We start from the raw sequence: 19,930 nt of genomic DNA, 5'->3' as shown, positions 1-19,930 counted from the left end.
GGTACCGTTATATGGGGGCTATACCAAAACAATTCTAATTCTAAGGTGTTGTGTGAATGCCGTTCTCAGAGACCAACTCTCCCATCCATCGCAGCAGAAGAATGCCAGCAGCCAAGGCAAATACGCGTGGTTTTAGACCATGTAAGATCGGGATTCGGTGATAAAAACTAAGTCCCACATCGTTGAGGCAGTATAAATCAGTGTTCATTGATATGATCGAAGTCTCCCTTGTCCGCTTGGGGATGTTGTGGGAACATAAGTATGTAAGATCCACGATGCAGTCCCCTCAATTCTTATTGGGTCCGAATTAACAGCACTAAACATAACATTTCGACTGTGACCGCACAATACGTTCCTTTTGTTTGAATGCCCAGCCAAATCCTATCACCTGTCTCCCTATTCTTTATGAACGAATCCAGGCCATGTTGCAGAATTTTGTACTCTAGACGCAAAGGAACCACTTCCGGATAACTGAAACAATATACATATTTGCGTTGCTACAACAACAACAACTGATGAGCACTATAACTTACGAATTGCGTATCAGATTTTGGCCGAAACTTTGCACCTCGTAAACCGTACATCATGTTCGAAGAAGGTCTATATCGGACAACATTTTCCAGTACTTCCATCACAGAAGTTCAAAATCTGGGCTTAGTTGCAGTTTAACGTCTGTGAGTGAGTGAGTGACTCCATGACTACGCTTTCCAACTAAAATTACTGGTTGGCACGACAGGTTATGTTCGGCTATAGGATGCGCACGCAGCTGCCGTTGATTGTTGACACCCACTTCACTCGAAAGCCAGAATTCCATTATGCTCATCCTGAAAAGAGATAGAAAGGGTTAGGAAGAGGAAGGGTAGGAGAAGGACAGGAAATATGTAGGAGGAGAGAATATATAACAGAGAAGTAGGGAAGAAAAAAAGAACTAATAGAAATTGTCACGAAGTGTTATATTAGGCTATAGGATGCGCAGCTGCCGTTGATTGTTGACAGCCACTTCACTCTCAGACCAGTTATTTGTTGTGCTCATCCTTAAAGGAGTACAAAAGCGATAGGAGGGGGAAGGACAGGAAGTAGAAGCAAATAGGAGGAGAGTAGATATTACAGGGAAGTAGGGAAGAAGAAAGGGGAATAATTAAGTCTAGGATGACCCGCTTCGGGGTCTATGGAGGAAAAATAAGAGAGAGATAATAGAGAGAGGAAGCTCCGAGGACTGACAACTTCATCTTGCCAGTTAATCAACTATCTCATTACCCAGCTAAATTTTACGGCAATATTACAAGTTTGTAGATAGACCTGCAACTTATTTAACCAACAAATATTTTCTATGGAGAATATTTGCTAAGATAATATTTTCTATGGATTATATTTACTCCGAAAATATTTGTTTAGAAAATATTTACTCCGAAAAATATTGTTTATAGAAAATATTAACTCCGAAAACATTTTCCATTGAAAACATTTACTTCGAAAGTATTATCTATGAAAATATTCACTCCGAAAATTTCTTTTGTGGAAACAATTCACTCCGAAAATATTTTCTTTTGAAAATTATTCAAGCCAAAAATACTTTCTAAAGTAAACATTCACTCCGGAAATATTCACTCCGAAAATAATTTCTAAAGAAAATATTCACTCAAGAAATAATTTCACAAGAAAATATTCACTCCGAAAATAATTCCTATTTACTTCGAAAATATTTACTATGAAGAGTATTTACTTCGAAAATATTTTCTAAGGATAATACTTATTCCGAAAACATTCAATGCAAAATATTCACTCTGAAACTATTTCCTAAAGATAGATAGTGATTCACTCCGAAAATATGTCATTTTGAAAATATTGACGCCAAAAGTGCTTTCTAAAGTAAATGTTCACTCCGAAAATAAAGTGTAAAGAAAATATTCACTCAGAAAATAAGTTCATTTAAGAATATTCACTCCAAAAATAATGTCTTTTGAAAAATTCACTCAGAAAATAATTTCTAAAGAAAATATTCACTCCGAAAATAATTTCTTTAGAAAATATTCGCTTCGAAAATAATTTCTCTTGACAAATTCACCCAGAAAATATATTCTCAAGAAAATATTCACTCCGAAAATAATTCCTATTCATTACGAAAATATTTGCTATGGATAGTATTTACTTCGAAAATATTTTCTAAGGGTTATATTTACTCCTAAAATATCCAATGTAAAATATTCACTCTGAAACTATTTCCTAAATATAGATAGTAATTCCGAACATATTTTCTAAAGAAAATACTCACTACGAAAATAATTTCAAAAGAAAATATTCACTCCGAAAATAATTTCTTTTGAAAAATAAGAAAATATTCACTCCGATAATATTTTCTATGGAAAATATTCCAAAAATAATTTCAAAGGAAAATATTCACTCCGAAAATAATTTCTTTTGAAAAATTCACTCCGAATATATTTTCTATGAAAAATATTCACTCCGAAAATAATTTCTTTGAAAAATTAATTTAGAAAAAAATATTCACTCTGAAACTATTTCCTAAATATAGATAGTTATTCACTCCGAAAATATTTTCTTTTGAAAATATTGGCGCCAAAAATTCTTCCTAAAGTACATGTTCGCTCCGGAAATATTTTCTATGGAAAATATTTTCTCCTAACATATTTTCCAAAAAATGCTCACTCCGAAAATAATTTCAAAAGAAAATATTCACTCCGAAAATAATTTCTTTTGAAAAATTCACTCCGAATAGATTTTCTATGGAAAATATTCACTCCGAAAATAATTTCTTTTGAAAAATTCACTCCGAAAATAATTCCTGTTCACTTCGAAAATATTTGCCAAGGACAGTATTTACTTCGAAAATATTTTGTAAGGATTATATTTATTCAAAAAATATTTAATGTAAAATATTCCCTCTGAAACTATTTCCTAAATATAGATAGTAATTCACTCCGAAAATATTTTCTTTTGAAAATATTGACACCAAAAATAGTTTCTAAAGTAAATATTCACTCCGGAAATATTTTCTATGGAAACTATTCACTACGAACTTATTTTCTAAAGAAAATATTCACTCCGAAAATAAAGAAAGAAAAGAAAAACAAATCTCTCAAAAGTTCACGACCCACGCAAACGTTTTAAGGACCATGATCTGCGAATCTGCACCTGGAATGTTCGCACTCTTTATAAAGAAGGTGCAGTTTAAAACATCTGGTCTCCAGCTTCACCCCAGTGAATGAAAGACTCGCTACAATTCGATAACAGCAAAATTCTTCAACATCAGCTTCATTTGCGCTCATGCTCCCACTGAAGACAAGGACGAACAGACCAAAGATATTTTTTACGAGCGCTTAGAAGAAACTTTTGACCGTTGCCCTGCCCATGACATTAAAATTATACTAGGCGATTTTAATGCCAAAATTGGAAAGGAGAATATCTTTGGCCCAACAGTCGGGAAATTCAGTCTCCACAGTGAAACATCTGACAATGGTATGAGACTGATAGACTTTGCAGCTGCAAAAAAAAAATATGGTAGTTAGCAGTACCAGATTTAAGCATCTCGATCATCTCGATACTCATAAGGGCACCTGGCTGTCGCCAGATCAAAGAACAAGAAATCAAATTGATCACGTTGTGATAGATGGAAGACATTTATCGAGCGTGTTGGATGCACGATCGTTCCGAGGTGCAAACATAGACTCGGACCACTACCTTGTTGCAGCAAAGGTACGCACTATATTAAACGAAACAAACAAAGTCCGAACAGACACAACACGGAAGTTGGACATCGGTAAGCTGCAATCACAACAGATAGCCGCAGCATATTCCACTCAACTGGCCCAACTGCTTAATCAAAGCACTCCTCGTCCCGATAACATATCAGGACAATGGCAAAACATTGCCCACTCCATGCAAACAGCCGCAAAATCAGTACTTGGATACCAGATACCTCCACCAAGGAATCCATGGTATGACCAGGAGTTTCGTGCTGCTACCGAAGAGAAAAATGCGCCGTATAAGGCTACTTTACAATCAGTAGCAACGCGTAGCGCACGAGAGAGGTATCGGGAGAAAAGGAGAGAGGAAAAACGTCTTTTCCGCAGGAAAAAGAGAGAGATGGAAAAGCGGGAGTGTGAACAAATCGAGATGTACAGGAGACAGAATGAAGTCCGAAAATTCTACGAAAGAGTGAAACATCAAACTGATGGCTTTGGAACTGTCACATCCTTCTGTAGAGACCAGCAAGGTAATCTGATAACTGATACAGATAGTGTGCTAAGGATAGGGAAAGAGCATTTTTCCAAACTGTTGGTATCCAATTGTAGCGAAGTCGGCGAAGATACCACAGATCCAATCCCAGAATATGGTATTGAATGTGTACCACCCGACCAAGATGAGGTAAAGACAGCAATAAACCGGCTGAAGAATAATAAGGCAGCAGGAGCTGATGGCCTACCAGCCGAGCTGTTTAAAACCGGAGGCGACACGATGATAAGGTGTATGCATCAGCTAGTTAGCTCCATCTGGCAGGAAGAACGCGTACCCGAAGATTGGAACCTGAGCATCCTGTGCCCTTCCATAAGAAAGGAAATAAGACTTTATGCTCCAACTATAGGGGCATAAGTCTTCTCCCTATCGCATACAAGATAGTGTCAGGGATATTGTGCTAACGACTAAAGCCCATGGTCAACGAAATAATTGGACCATACCAATGCGGCTTTAGAGCTGGCAAGTCCACCATTGACCAGATATTAACCTAGCGCCAAATCCTGGAGAAGACGCAAGAGATGCAGATCGACACCTACCACATTTTTGTCGGTTATAAAGCAGCCTTCGAAAGCCCGCTACGTTCAAAGGTATTCCAAGCATTTTGGTATCCCCGCAAAGCTCATTCGGCTTTGTAAAATGACTCTAACTGACACAAGATCTTCAGTTAAAATAGAAAAGAACCTCTCCGAAGAGTTTTGTACCAAAAGAGGTTTCAGGCAAGGAGACAGCCTTTCGTGTGACCTTTTCAACTTCCTCCTAGAAAAGGTTATACAAGAGCCAAACGTCAAAAGAAGTGGCACAATCTACACCAATAGCCACATGTTACTTGCTTATGCTGATGATATAGACATCATAGGCCGATCAGTAAAAGAAGTAACCGATACCTTTATGAAGGTCGAAGGAGAATCTGCTAAAGTGGGTCTGGCGGTAAACGGCGAGAAGACCAAGCTGATGGTTTCGACGCGCAATGCGTCCATTGAGATCGGACCAACTGTTGAAGTTGGTTCCTATAATTTTGAGGTAGTAAAAGACTTCGTATACCTCTGCACCGCCGTAAACACAACAAACGACATCAGTTGTGAAATAAAAGAAGAATTGTATTGGCCAACAGATGCTACCACAACTCGTCAAACAAAAATAACGCTTTACAAAACACTGATACTACCCGTGATGATGTATGGTTCCGAAGCCTGGGTACTTGCGCAAGCAGATAAGGCAGTGCTTGGCGTGTTTGAGAGAAAAATGTTTCGAAAGATCTACGGACCGATCTGCGTTGACGGTGAATATCGACGTCGTATGAACCACGAGCTGCATCTGCTATACAACGACATCAATTAGTTAAACGTATCGAGATGCAGCGATTGCGTTGGCTAGGCCATATAATAAGAATGAGCGATGATGAACCCGCTAAAAAGGCGTATAAATTCGAGCCACGTGGCGGTGCACGCAGAATTGGCAGGCCAAATAATAGATGGCGCAAACAAGTGGATGATGAGATGACAAGGCGCGGTATTCCAAAAAGCGAAGCACGAAACAGAGAGAATTGGAGATCTTTTCTTAGTTCGGTCTATGGAACAAATGTTCTGTAATGGGCCAGCTAAGTAAGTAAGCAAATTCACTCCGAAAATATTTGCTTTGAAAATATTGACGCCAAAAATACTTTTTAAAGTAAATATTCAGTCCGGAAATATTTTCTATGGAAAATATTCACTCCGAACATATCTTCTAAAGAAAATACTGACTCCGAAAATAATTTCTTTTGAAAATATTCGCTGCAAAAATAATTTATTTTGAAAAATTCACTCAGAAAATAATTTCTAAAGAAAATATTCACTCCGAAAACAATTTCTTTTGAAAAATTTACTCAGAAAATATTTTCTCAAGAAAATATTCACTCCAAAAATAATTCCTATTCACTTCGAAAATATTTGCTATGGGGAGTATTTACTCCGAAAATATTTTCTAAGGATAATATTTACTCCGAAAATATTCAATGCAAAATATTCACTGTGGAAGTATTTCCTACTAAACTAAATTAAATATTCACTCCGAAAATATTTTCTCAAGAAAATATTCACTCCGAAAATAATTCACATTCACTTCGAAAATATGTTGAAAGGATAATATTTATTCACTCTGAAACTATTTCCTAAAGATAGTATTTGCTCCGAAAATAGTTCTATTGGAAATATTTACTCCGAAAATATTTTTTATGGAAAATATTCAATCTGAAAAACATTACTCAGAAAATATTTATATATTCCCTCCGATGATTTTGTTTGAAGTTATTCGACCTTTATAACGAATTGATAAATGAAATTCTTCTTTGAGCTTGAGGTCATACGTTTTTTATTATTTTTATCTTTTCATAATTCCAATATTTCGCAATTTTTAAAATTGCATCTTCAGGGAAGATAATTTACGTAAAAATATTTAAGTCAAATTTTACTTAGAACTAATGTATCCAAAAAATATTTTCAATGAAAAATATTCACTCCGAAAATGTTTTCTATGGAGAATATTTACTTGGAAAATATTTTCTGAGGATAGTATTTACTCCGAAAATATTTTAATAGTGTAGGACCCTAGGCGCCTTTAGCTCTTCACGTATACCGTGACTTACCCTATCAGGAAAAGGCTTTCAGCACTGCAAAGACTTCTGTCTGAAAGGTATTCTGCCCTGCGCTTGCTCCTACCGAGGATTATTATCTCAGCTTTGAGCAAGTCCAAGATCGGCGAAATGTAGTCGGTTTTATTCTCAATACTTCCCTCGATAATAGCCCGAAATGTCCAATTAGCCGGTCCAAATGGGTTTCTTGTAATATTTTGTTTAGGTTCTCCTAGTTAGTTGGCTTTCGTGTAAAACAGACAATTTTTCCACACTCTTAGAAATTTAACAAAATATTACCATTGTCATTTTGGCATCTACAACTGATTCTGAAGCACTTTGTAATTATATTTATGGTACAGTAAAACAGCCACAGATTTCAGCCTATGCTCTGATCCCTAATTACGCCAAGTATTGTCCATTAAACTTAAAATATGGCTTAAAAATTAAATTTATACTCTTCTCAATTTTCCAAAAAATAAAAATAAAACTTTTTAATAAAGCTGTTGTCAATTTGGATATTTTAAAATTGAAAATAATGACCACTTTCTCCTTCCTCTTACGGCAGCGGCAGCATCAGCATGACTTGCAATATATGTATAACGATGTTATAAAACTTTTATAAGACCACTTACTAAACTAAATTTATTTTGTCAAATATTTTTGCACAATAAAATATCATATTTTCTAATGAACTTTTCTTCTTATCCTCCTTCTTCTTTTCGTTTTCATCCCCTCTGCGTATTTCTTTACAGATTTCAATCAAACAAATTTAAGTTAGTATAAGACGACGACAACAACAACAGCAGCAAAATAAACGTGGTAAGTAATGGAATTGTGTGTAACCTCTTTTCTTATGCATTCGCACCCCTCCCCCGCCTTACGCTAAGTATCCTTAACGCTTTTCATCAACGCCAACCGCAGGCGACAATAAGTGATGATGACACAAGAAGAAAAAAGTTCTGGTTTTATATTTCTTAGTACACCGTGGAACACGCCAACAATTTACATAAAAAAATAAAACAAAAAAAAAATATGAACAGAATTCTAAAATAGACGTAGGAAATAGTCATTAATATTCACCAAATATAGACACAGCTGCCCTCATTTAAAATGTTTTTTAATTATTTGGAATCCTTTCGATTCTTGTGGAGTCCTTGCTTTGCATTTTTTTTTCTAAAAAATTTTCCCTGTAGCGGGAATAAATTGTGAGAATCATAAAAAATTATCAAAAAATTATTGATGATTTTTCTATGATTTTTTTCTTGATTCAGAAACAGGAACTCTTTGACATCACAAATGTAAAAGGCAAATGGTTGTGCAAAGAGGAAATGAACCGCGACAAGCTGCAAATTGGGAACAAATGCAGCAGCATTGGTAACTCCAGCGGCAAAGTTCCAATGGTGCCAATGTCACCCAAGCGAAAGAGGAACACGGAACGCCTTAACTAACTTTCAATGAAAAGTGCTTACACCTGGGAAGTTTTTGCGGATTCTGAAACTACAATGTTCATAGATGAAAAAAATCCAATAACAAGAAAAAATTGCTGGAGGGATTTTTAAATAAGTCGAAGTCAAATGTCACATTTTTAGATTTATATTAGGTTTTCAAGGTTTTGCTAGGAAACGGCAAGTCCTATGGAAATGGGAATAAAGAAGAGGTTGTAGAGGATTTTCACTGCTACAAGGTAAGAGGTTTTCATTTAAAGTTAGTTAAGGTGCACTCTTCATGACAGTGTTTTATAAGGAGGAGATATAGTCAGTGCATTGTCCCAATTTGAACTTCTATATCTCAAAAATTGCAAAACCTAGGAAAAAGTCATAAAGATCTCTGCTACAACATTTTCTCTAATCCCATTTTGATAGGACTTGCGGTTTTCAAGCAAAATCGCTAAAACCTAAAAAAGTACTAAAAATGTAAACTTTGACCGCGATTTATTTGAAAATACCTACGGCGATTTTTTTAGTTTTTTTGATTTTTCTCATCTATGAAAATTGTAGTTTCAGAATCCGTAAAAACTTCCCAGGTGTAAGCACCTTTTATTTAAAGTTAGTTAAAGCGAACCGTGGAAAGCGACTGTGTCCATGTATTCAATAGGGTTATGCCTTTTTGACCTTTTGTCTTAAAAATTATTTCTCAAAAATTAAGTAGCAATATGCATGAACTTTTGCCTATTTAAGTCTAAAATAATGTTTATTCCATTTAATTGCACCGAAATTTTGGGAGCTGGAGAATTCCTTTTGGAGGTGAAAGCCCTTGATGAGTATTTTGACTTATGGCGTGATGAATTCTTCACTGGTGACCCTATAAGCCCTCAGAAATTAGCTTAATATCTTTGTTCGCTGTTGTTTTGCCGTATTTTTGATATGACATATCTTAAGTCAAATCTAATAAAGATCCTCTTCGTAGAACCTTTCGACCTTCTAATTCGCTTCCTTCCATGTCCTGTTCGTCCTTTATTTCAAGAACCGCAATAAAAGTACCACAAGAAGACATTTTTCAGCTTCGACATGCTCTGCAAAAATGTCGCTCAGAAAATTGTAGGTACGGCTCTCACTGACAACTAATCGATATTGTAGCGTTTTCATGGTCCTTTATGCATTTACCCTGTTTTCTTTCAGAGAAGGTCTATAGAAGCACCCTTTCTTTCAGAGAAGGTCTATAGAAGCACCCTTTCTTTCAGAGAAGGTCTATAGAAGCACCCTTTCTTTCAGAGAAGGTCTATAGAAGCACCCTTTCTTTCAGAGAAGGTCTATAGAAGCACCCTTTCTTTCAGAGAAGGTCTATAGAAGCACCCTTTCTTTCAGAGAAGGTCTATAGAAGCACCCTTTCTTTCAGAGAAGGTCTATAGAAGCACCCTTTCTTTCAGAGAAGGTCTATAGAAGCACCCTTTCTTTCAGAGAAGGTCTATAGAAGCACCCTTTCTTTCAGAGAAGGTCTATAGAAGCACCCTTTCTTTCAGAGAAGGTCTATAGAAGCACCCTTTCTTTCAGAGAAGGTCTATAGAAGCACCCTTTCTTTCAGAGAAGGTCTATAGAAGCACCCTTTCTTTCAGAGAAGGTCTATAGAAGCACCCTTTCTTTCAGAGAAGGTCTATAGAAGCACCCTTTCTTTCAGAGAAGGTCTATAGAAGCACCCTTTCTTTCAGAGAAGGTCTATAGAAGCACCCTTTCTTTCAGAGAAGGTCTATAGAAGCACCCTTTCTTTCAAAGGAGGTCTATAGAAGCACCCTTTCTTTCAAAGGAGGTCTATAGAAGCACCCTTTCTTTCAGAGAAGGTCTATAGAAGCACCCTTTCTTTCAGAGAAGGTCTATAGAAGCACCCTTTCTTTCAGAGAAGGTCTATAGAAGCACCCTTTCTTTCAGAGATGGTCTATAGAAGCACCCTTTCTTTCAAATAAGGTCTATAGAAGCACCCTTTCTTTCAGAGAAGGTCTATAGAAGCACCCTTTCTTTTAGAGAAGGTCTATAGAAGCACCCTTTCTTTCAGAGAAGGTCTATAGAAGCACCCTTTCTTTCAGAGATGGTCTATAGAAGCACCCTTTCTTTCAGAGAAGGTCTATAGAAGCACCCTTTCTTTCAAAGAAGGTCTATAGAAGCACCCTTTCTTTCAGAGAAGGTCTATAGAAGCACCCTTTCTTTCAGAGATGGTCTATAGAAGCACCCTTTCTTTCAGAGAAGGTCTATAGAAGCACCCTTTCTTTTAGAGAAGGTCTATAGAAGCACCCTTTCTTTCAGAGAAGGTCTATAGAAGCACCCTTTCTTTCAGAGAAGGTCTATAGAAGCACCCTTTCTTTCAGAGAAGGTCTATAGAAGCACCCTTTCTTTCAGAGATGGTCTATAGAAGCACCCTTTCTTTCAAATAAGGTCTATAGAAGCACCCTTTCTTTCAGAGAAGGTCTATAGAAGCACCCTTTCTTTTAGAGAAGGTCTATAGAAGCACCCTTTCTTTCAGAGAAGGTCTATAGAAGCACCCTTTCTTTCAGAGATGGTCTATAGAAGCACCCTTTCTTTCAGAGAAGGTCTATAGAAGCACCCTTTCTTTCAAAGAAGGTCTATAGAAGCACCCTTTCTTTCAGAGAAGGTCTATAGAAGCACCCTTTCTTTCAGAGATGGTCTATAGAAGCACCCTTTCTTTCAGAGAAGGTCTATAGAAGCACCCTTTCTTTTAGAGAAGGTCTATAGAAGCACCCTTTCTTTCAGAGAAGGTCTATAGAAGCACCCTTTCTTTCAGAGATGGTCTATAGAAGCACCCTTTCTTTCAAAGAAGGTCTATAGAAGCACCCTTTCTTTCAGAGAAGGTCTATAGAAGCACCCTTTCTTTCAAAGAAGGTCTATAGAAGCACCCTTTCTTTCAGAGAAGGTCTATAGAAGCACCCTTTCTTTCAGAGAAGGTCTATAGAAGCACCCTTCCCTTCAGAGAAGGTCTATAGAAGCACCCTTCCCTTCAGAGAAGGTCTATAGAAGCACCCTTTCTTTCAGAGAAGGTCTATAGAAGCACCCTTTCTTTCAGAGAAGGTCTATAGAAGCACCCTTTCTTTCAGAGAGGGTCTATAGAAGCATCCTTTCTTTCAGAGAAGGTTTATAGAAGCACCCTTTCTTTCAGAGAAGGTCTATAGAAGCACCCTTCCCTTCAGAGAAGGTCTATAGAAGCACCCTTCCCTTCAGAGAAGGTCTATAGAAGCACCCTTTCTTTCAAAGAAGGTCTATAGGAGCACCCTTTCTTTCAGAGAAGGTCTATAGAAGCACCCTTTCTTTCAGAGAAGGTCTATAGAAGCACCCTTTCTTTCAGAGAAGGTCTATAGAAGCACCCTTTCTTTCAGAGAAGGTCTATAGAAGCACCCTTTCTTTCAGAGAAGGTCTATAGAAGCACCCTTTCTTTCAGAGAAGGTCTATAGAAGCACCCTTTCTTTCAAAGAAGGTCTATAGAAGCACCCTTTCTTTCAAAGAAGGTCTCTAGGAGCACCCTTTCTTTCAGAGAAGGTCTATAGAAGCACCCTTTCTTTCAGAGAAGGTCTATAGAAGCACCCTTCCCTTCAGAGAAGGTCTATAGAAGCACCCTTTCTTTCAAAGAAGGTCTATAGAAGCACCCTTTCTTTCAGAGAAGGTCTATAGAAGCACCCTTTCTTTCAGAGAAGGTCTATAGAAGCATCCTTTCTTTCAGAGAAGGTTTATAGAAGCACCCTTTCTTTCAGAGAAGGTCTATAGAAGCACCCTTTCTTTCAGAGAAGGTCTATAGAAGCACCCTTCCCTTCAGAGAAGGTCTATAGGAGCACCCTTTCTTTCAGAGAAGGTCTATAGAAGCACCCTTTCTTTCAGAGAAGGTCTATAGAAGCACCCTTTCTTTCAGAGAAGGTCTATAGAAGCACCCTTTCTTTCAGAGAAGGTCTATTGAAGCACCCTTTCTTTCAGAGAAGGTCTATAGAAGCACCCTTTCTTTCAGAGAAGGTCTATAGAAGCACCCTTTCTTTCAGAGAAGGTCTATAGAAGCACCCTTTCTTTCAGAGAAGGTCTATAGAAGCACCCTTTCTTTCAGAGAAGGTCTATAGAAGCACCCTTTCTTTCAGAGAAGGTCTATAGAAGCACCCTTTCTTTCAGAGAAGGTCTATAGAAGCACCCTTTCTTTCAGAGAAGGTCTATAGAAGCACCCTTTCTTTCGGAGAAGGTCTATAGAAGCACCCTTTCTTTCAGGGAAGGTCTATAGAAGCACCCTTTCTTTCAGAGAAGGTCTATAGAAGCACCCTTTCTTTCAGAGAAGGTCTATAGAAGCACCCTTTCTTTCAGAGAAGGTCTATAGAAGCACCCTTTCTTTAAGAGAAGGTCTACAGAAGCACCCTTTCTTTTAGAGAATGTCTATAGAAGCACCCTTTCTTTTAGAGAAGGTCTATAGAAGCACCCTTTCTTTTAGAGAAGGTCTATAGAAGCACCCTTTCTTTCAGAGAAGGTTTATAGAAGCACCCTTTCTTTCAGAGAAGGTCTATAGAAGCACCCTTTCTTTCAGAGAAGGTCTATAGAAGCACCCTTTCTTTCAGAGAAGGTCTATAGAAGCACCCTTTCTTTCAGAGAAGGTCTATAGAAGCACCCTTTCTTTCAGAGAAGGTCTATAGAAGCACCCTTTCTCTCAGAGAAGGTCTATAGAAGCACCCTTTCTTTCAGAGAAGGTCTATAGAAGCACCCTTTCTTTCAGAGAAGGTCTATAGAAGCACCTTTTCTTTCAGAGAAGGTCAATAGAAGCAACCTTTCTTTCAGAGAAGGTCTATAGAAGCACCCTTTCCTTCAGAGAAGGTCTATAGAAGAACCCTTTCTTTCAGAGAAGGTCTACAGCAGCACCCTTTCTTACAGAGAAGGTCTATAGAAGCACCCTTTCTTTCAGAGAAGGTCTATAGAAGCACCCTTTCTTTCAGAGAAGGTCTATAGAAGCACCCTTTCTTCCAGAGAAGGTCTATAGAAGCACCCTTGCTTTCAGAAAAGGTCAACAGAAGCACCCTTTGCTTCAGAAAGGGTCTATAGGAACACCCTTTCTTTCAGAGATGGTCTATAGAAGCACCCTTTCTTTCAAATAAGGTCTATAGAAGCACCCTTTCTTTCAGAGAAGGTCTATAGAAGCACCCTTTCTTTTAGAGAAGGTCTATAGAAGCACCCTTTCTTTCAGAGAAGGTCTATAGAAGCACCCTTTCTTTCAGAGATGGTCTATAGAAGCACCCTTTCTTTCAGAGAAGGTCTATAGAAGCACCCTTTCTTTCAAAGAAGGTCTATAGAAGCACCCTTTCTTTCAGAGAAGGTCTATAGAAGCACCCTTTCTTTCAGAGATGGTCTATAGAAGCACCCTTTCTTTCAGAGAAGGTCTATAGAAGCACCCTTTCTTTTAGAGAAGGTCTATAGAAGCACCCTTTCTTTCAGAGAAGGTCTATAGAAGCACCCTTTCTTTCAGAGAAGGTCTATAGAAGCACCCTTTCTTTCAGAGAAGGTCTATAGAAGCACCCTTTCTTTCAGAGATGGTCTATAGAAGCACCCTTTCTTTCAAATAAGGTCTATAGAAGCACCCTTTCTTTCAGAGAAGGTCTATAGAAGCACCCTTTCTTTTAGAGAAGGTCTATAGAAGCACCCTTTCTTTCAGAGAAGGTCTATAGAAGCACCCTTTCTTTCAGAGATGGTCTATAGAAGCACCCTTTCTTTCAGAGAAGGTCTATAGAAGCACCCTTTCTTTCAAAGAAGGTCTATAGAAGCACCCTTTCTTTCAGAGAAGGTCTATAGAAGCACCCTTTCTTTCAGAGATGGTCTATAGAAGCACCCTTTCTTTCAGAGAAGGTCTATAGAAGCACCCTTTCTTTTAGAGAAGGTCTATAGAAGCACCCTTTCTTTCAGAGAAGGTCTATAGAAGCACCCTTTCTTTCAGAGATGGTCTATAGAAGCACCCTTTCTTTCAAAGAAGGTCTATAGAAGCACCCTTTCTTTCAGAGAAGGTCTATAGAAGCACCCTTTCTTTCAAAGAAGGTCTATAGAAGCACCCTTTCTTTCAGAGAAGGTCTATAGAAGCACCCTTTCTTTCAGAGAAGGTCTATAGAAGCACCCTTCCCTTCAGAGAAGGTCTATAGAAGCACCCTTCCCTTCAGAGAAGGTCTATAGAAGCACCCTTTCTTTCAGAGAAGGTCTATAGAAGCACCCTTTCTTTCAGAGAAGGTCTATAGAAGCACCCTTTCTTTCAGAGAGGGTCTATAGAAGCATCCTTTCTTTCAGAGAAGGTTTATAGAAGCACCCTTTCTTTCAGAGAAGGTCTATAGAAGCACCCTTCCCTTCAGAGAAGGTCTATAGAAGCACCCTTCCCTTCAGAGAAGGTCTATAGAAGCACCCTTTCTTTCAAAGAAGGTCTATAGGAGCACCCTTTCTTTCAGAGAAGGTCTATAGAAGCACCCTTTCTTTCAGAGAAGGTCTATAGAAGCACCCTTTCTTTCAGAGAAGGTCTATAGAAGCACCCTTTCTTTCAGAGAAGGTCTATAGAAGCACCCTTTCTTTCAGAGAAGGTCTATAGAAGCACCCTTTCTTTCAGAGAAGGTCTATAGAAGCACCCTTTCTTTCAAAGAAGGTCTATAGAAGCACCCTTTCTTTCAAAGAAGGTCTCTAGGAGCACCCTTTCTTTCAGAGAAGGTCTATAGAAGCACCCTTTCTTTCAGAGAAGGTCTATAGAAGCACCCTTCCCTTCAGAGAAGGTCTATAGAAGCACCCTTTCTTTCAAAGAAGGTCTATAGAAGCACCCTTTCTTTCAGAGAAGGTCTATAGAAGCACCCTTTCTTTCAGAGAAGGTCTATAGAAGCATCCTTTCTTTCAGAGAAGGTTTATAGAAGCACCCTTTCTTTCAGAGAAGGTCTATAGAAGCACCCTTTCTTTCAGAGAAGGTCTATAGAAGCACCCTTCCCTTCAGAGAAGGTCTATAGGAGCACCCTTTCTTTCAGAGAAGGTCTATAGAAGCACCCTTTCTTTCAGAGAAGGTCTATAGAAGCACCCTTTCTTTCAGAGAAGGTCTATAGAAGCACCCTTTCTTTCAGAGAAGGTCTATTGAAGCACCCTTTCTTTCAGAGAAGGTCTATAGAAGCACCCTTTCTTTCAGAGAAGGTCTATAGAAGCACCCTTTCTTTCAGAGAAGGTCTATAGAAGCACCCTTTCTTTCAGAGAAGGTCTATAGAAGCACCCTTTCTTTCAGAGAAGGTCTATAGAAGCACCCTTTCTTTCAGAGAAGGTCTATAGAAGCACCCTTTCTTTCAGAGAAGGTCTATAGAAGCACCCTTTCTTTCAGAGAAGGTCTATAGAAGCACCCTTTCTTTCGGAGAAGGTCTATAGAAGCACCCTTTCTTTCAGGGAAGGTCTATAGAAGCACCCTTTCTTTCAGAGAAGGTCTATAGAAGCACCCTTTCTTTCAGAGAAGGTCTATAGAAGCACCCTTTCTTTCAGAGAAGGTCTATAGAAGCACCCTTTCTTTAAGAGAAGGTCTACAGAAGCACCCTTTCTTTTAGAGAATGTCTATAGAAGCACCCTTTCTTTTAGAGAAGGTCTATAGAAGCACCCTTTCTTTTAGAGAAGGTCTATAGAAGCACCCTTTCTTTCAGAGAAGGTTTATAGAAGCACCCTTTCTTTCAGAGAAGGTCTATAGAAGCACCCTTTCTTTCAGAGAAGGTCTATAGAAGCACCCTTTCTTTCAGAGAAGGTCTATAGAAGCACCCTTTCTTTCAGAGAAGGTCTATAGAAGCACCCTTTCTTTCAGAGAAGGTCTATAGAAGCACCCTTTCTCTCAGAGAAGGTCTATAGAAGCACCCTTTCTTTCAGAGAAGGTCTATAGAAGCACCCTTTCTTTCAGAGAAGGTCTATAGAAGCACCTTTTCTTTCAGAGAAGGTCAATAGAAGCAACCTTTCTTTCAGAGAAGGTCTATAGAAGCACCCTTTCCTTCAGAGAAGGTCTATAGAAGAACCCTTTCTTTCAGAGAAGGTCTACAGCAGCACCCTTTCTTACAGAGAAGGTCTATAGAAGCACCCTTTCTTTCAGAGAAGGTCTATAGAAGCACCCTTTCTTTCAGAGAAGGTCTATAGAAGCACCCTTTCTTCCAGAGAAGGTCTATAGAAGCACCCTTGCTTTCAGAAAAGGTCAACAGAAGCACCCTTTGCTTCAGAAAGGGTCTATAGGAACACCCTTTCTTTCAAAAAGGGTCTACAGAAGCACCCACTCTTTCAAAAAGGTCTATAGCAACACCCTTTCTTTCAGAAAAGGTCTGCAGAAGCACCCTTTCTTTCACAAAAGTCTATAGAAGCACCCTTTCTTTTAGAAAGGTTCTACAGAAGCACCCTTTCTTGCAGAAAAGGTCTATAGAAGCGCCCTTTTTTCAGAGGGAAATTAAGCTTACCGTCACCTGTAGTTTTCGATGGTTACAACGCTTTGCGAACGGATCGTAAAAAAAGCGTAGGAGGAAGAGCACTTGCCTTTCTTATACACCAATCTATCTTGTATGGACCTATCTCGCTTGACTCTAGTGATCCATACGTGGTATGTATGGGGATAGAAGTAAAGTGTGAGACTGTCGACGTAAAGGTACTTGATGCTTATCATGAGCTTTGGTATTCCGTCCTAGACAAAGACAATAGGGGTACAGCACTAACCGAGTAAATTGATTTCACAGCTCGCCAGACTATTACCATTATTGCACCCAGTCTGAAAAATGCCGTAATTGGGGTCAGACCATTTTCCGATCATCGATCCGTCCCGATTTCATAACCTCTAAACACCGTAATTTCCTGAACCATGGGAATGCTGATTGGCAAGTGTTCAGAGAATTTACCAATCACCGTTTCAGAGTACATTCCCTCGAATCCTCGGGTACCTGAGATATTTTTTCCGGACATTATCGCAGCTGTAGCCGCTCTTCACAGACCAAATTTCCCAGCAGAGGCGATGAGACTGGCAAATGAGGACAATGGGCTTCGTCGTACGAAACCTGAAGACCCAATAGTTAGGTAACTTACTCTTGATGTGAACAGACTAGTAGGTAGGGCATAAGCGGAAAAAGTTTTTAAACCACCTTAAGCAATGCAACAATGGTACATGATTAAATAGATTGTGGGCAAAGGTTAAATTACTCTCGAATCGCAAACAGATGTATCAATTTAACAGATGTATCATATTGTACCAGAAGCCTGCGAAATTGTAAGAGTGGTACTGAAGCCAAGCAATGATGTCAGCAGAGGTGAATCATACAGGCCGATTTCCCTCCTGTCACCAGTAACGAAGGTTTACAAGCATTATTAGAAGCTGCTTCAAAGTTGCCCAACATCAGCATGGATTCCGGAAAAGGCACAGGTCTTAAGAAGCACCATTTCCTTTGGAAATTGTCTTAACAATGTTAAGGCAGTGAAAATTCTGTACAAGATTGTTCTTTATGATATTTTTGTAGGATTTACCATTTTTATACCCTTACCATTTATGCTAACGAGGTTCTATACACTTTCGTGCGGGCCAAATCTGCCTCATCGAAATAATGGTTTTAGACCCCAGGCATGTTTGGACGAAATGTGTTTCAGACAATTTGCAGTCGATTTAGGAATGTCCGTTCGTCTGTCTATCTGGCTGGCTGGTGCGCACGATAACTGATGAACCGATTTGGTCCAAAATTTGGCTTTCGCAATATTTTGTTCAAACTTAGTTTAAGTTCAAAGATGGGTTATATCGGTCCACGCCTTCGGGTACCTACCACACAAAATTTCAGAAAATTTCAGTTTAGGACCTGCTCTCTAATCGTTTTGATTTTTGTTGTAGCATCTTGTATTCACGGCCCCCCATACGGCGGTACAAGTTTCATAAGGGGCAAAACCCTACTTCCTGAGAAAAATAGCCTGAAAGGTTCAAAAAACCCCTATGACACCGCGGTGTCACCGTGTGAAGTGCTTGGAGCGCAAAATAACTCTCGAACGAACCTGCCGATTCGATCCAAAATTTGGCCTTCATAATATTTTGTCCAAACTTAGTTTAAGTTCGAAGATAAGCCATATCGGTTCACTCCTTCAGGTACCTCCCCCACAAAAGATCAAAATGTGCGGAAAAATTGTGTGCACTATAACTCTTGAAGGGACCGACCAGTTTGGTCCATACTTTACGAATCCTAATATGTATACCAGATATAGACCATAGGGTTGAATATGGACTATATTTGCCCATTCCTTCGGGTACCTCCCACACCCAATTTCGGATAAGTTCACTTTAAGACCTGCCCTTGACTAACTTTGATTTCTATTGAAGCAACTTGCCATCGCTGTTTCAATTACAGCGGTAAAAGTTTTATCAGTGGTAAGTCCATACATCTTGGGAAAACAGCCCGAATGCTGTAAAAAAAACCCCTATTGCACCATATGTATTAGTTGGAGAGCACAATTTATTTAAAAAAACGCTTCGGCTATTTTTTTTTATTTTTCTCATCTATGAACATTGTAGTTTCAGAACCCGCAAAAACTTCCCAGGTGTAAGCTCCTTTCATTTAAAGTTGATTCAAGAGCACCGTGACACTCATTTCTTAGTAAACTAGTTTAATACTCAAACCACTGGTAGGTAATCCAGAAATTAATCCTTACTTTGTAATGGGTTATCCGACTCTTCTCGTAAATATTTTCTTTTTTTCCTGTGTTCCACGGTGTTCTTAAGGCACCCACCTACAGCAGCATCATCATAATAATCCACAAGTATTTGCCGTAGTCGTCGTCTTACCACTTGCCGGATATTTTCTTTAATTTTTCTCCCTTTTTTTCTAAATTCGTTGTATAAAATGTTGTAAAATCATTCCTTTGATGGCAACATCAGCTGAAGCTGTCTTACCTTCTTCGTTTTTTTAGAGACATTCAAGGTTATATCGTTGCAATCTTCACAAGCATGTGTCTTCTTACACTAGTTGAGTCTATTGAATATACTTGCCATAGTATGTGGGAGTAGGAAAATATGCGGGTGGTGGGCATATGTCAGCAACAAAAACGTGTAACGACGAAGGACACACCAGAAAAAGAAATCTTTAGCATACGATAATATTTGCTATGCTTGACAAGAAACAAGTGTTCAATTCAATTGGCAGAAACGTTTTATTTTTATTTGTTGTATTTTTTTCAGTGGCTTATTTTAGGTGGATCATGGGGGGAATATCAACACAGTTAATTATGACAATTGTGCCTTGGAATGTTGTGCAAATTTTTCTTTTCTCAGGAGTTATTAGTCACATACAAGAAATGTGACATGAATTTGTCGGAAAAAAGCAACATTCGCAAGAAAAAAGTAACTAAACTTTTTTTCTGAAATTGATGCATATATGTATGTTATTTATTAGCTTAACCAACCTCCCCTCCCATTTGTCAAATGCAGAATACAAAGATATGTACATGAATAAAATTTTATATTTAGAAAAAACCGATAGTAGTGTAAGAAAATTGTTTCTTCGAAGAAACACCCAATAGGAATTACTTATTTTCTAAATTTACAACATCGTTGCTTTGATGCTCCTCCTTTGTTCCTGGTTAAAGAATTCCTTCTTCGAAATAAAGAGAAATA

At 38.5% G+C, this 19,930-nt stretch overlaps 1 protein-coding gene across 8 annotated transcripts in view; it reads left to right on the top strand.

Annotated features, from left to right (window-relative positions):
* The window catches only part of LOC141405569 (G-protein coupled receptor dmsr-1), a 344,854-nt gene that overhangs the window by 63,102 nt on the left and 261,822 nt on the right, over positions 1–19,930 (top strand). For all 8 annotated transcript variants that reach the window (XM_073990079.1, XM_073990076.1, XM_073990078.1 and 5 more), the window contains one exon: positions 7,621–7,687. The gene's annotated coding sequence lies outside the window, so the exon portion shown is untranslated. The remainder of the gene's footprint in view (positions 1–7,620; positions 7,688–19,930) is intronic.

The sequence above is a fragment of the Musca autumnalis genome, unplaced genomic scaffold, assembly GCF_047663935.1.
Source record: "Musca autumnalis isolate F117 unplaced genomic scaffold, ASM4766393v1 scaffold_5, whole genome shotgun sequence".
In the NCBI taxonomy this organism is placed as follows: Eukaryota; Metazoa; Arthropoda; class Insecta; order Diptera; family Muscidae; genus Musca; species Musca autumnalis.
Note: the sequence above shows the minus strand (reverse complement) of the source record. Positions and strands in the feature narration are given on the sequence as shown.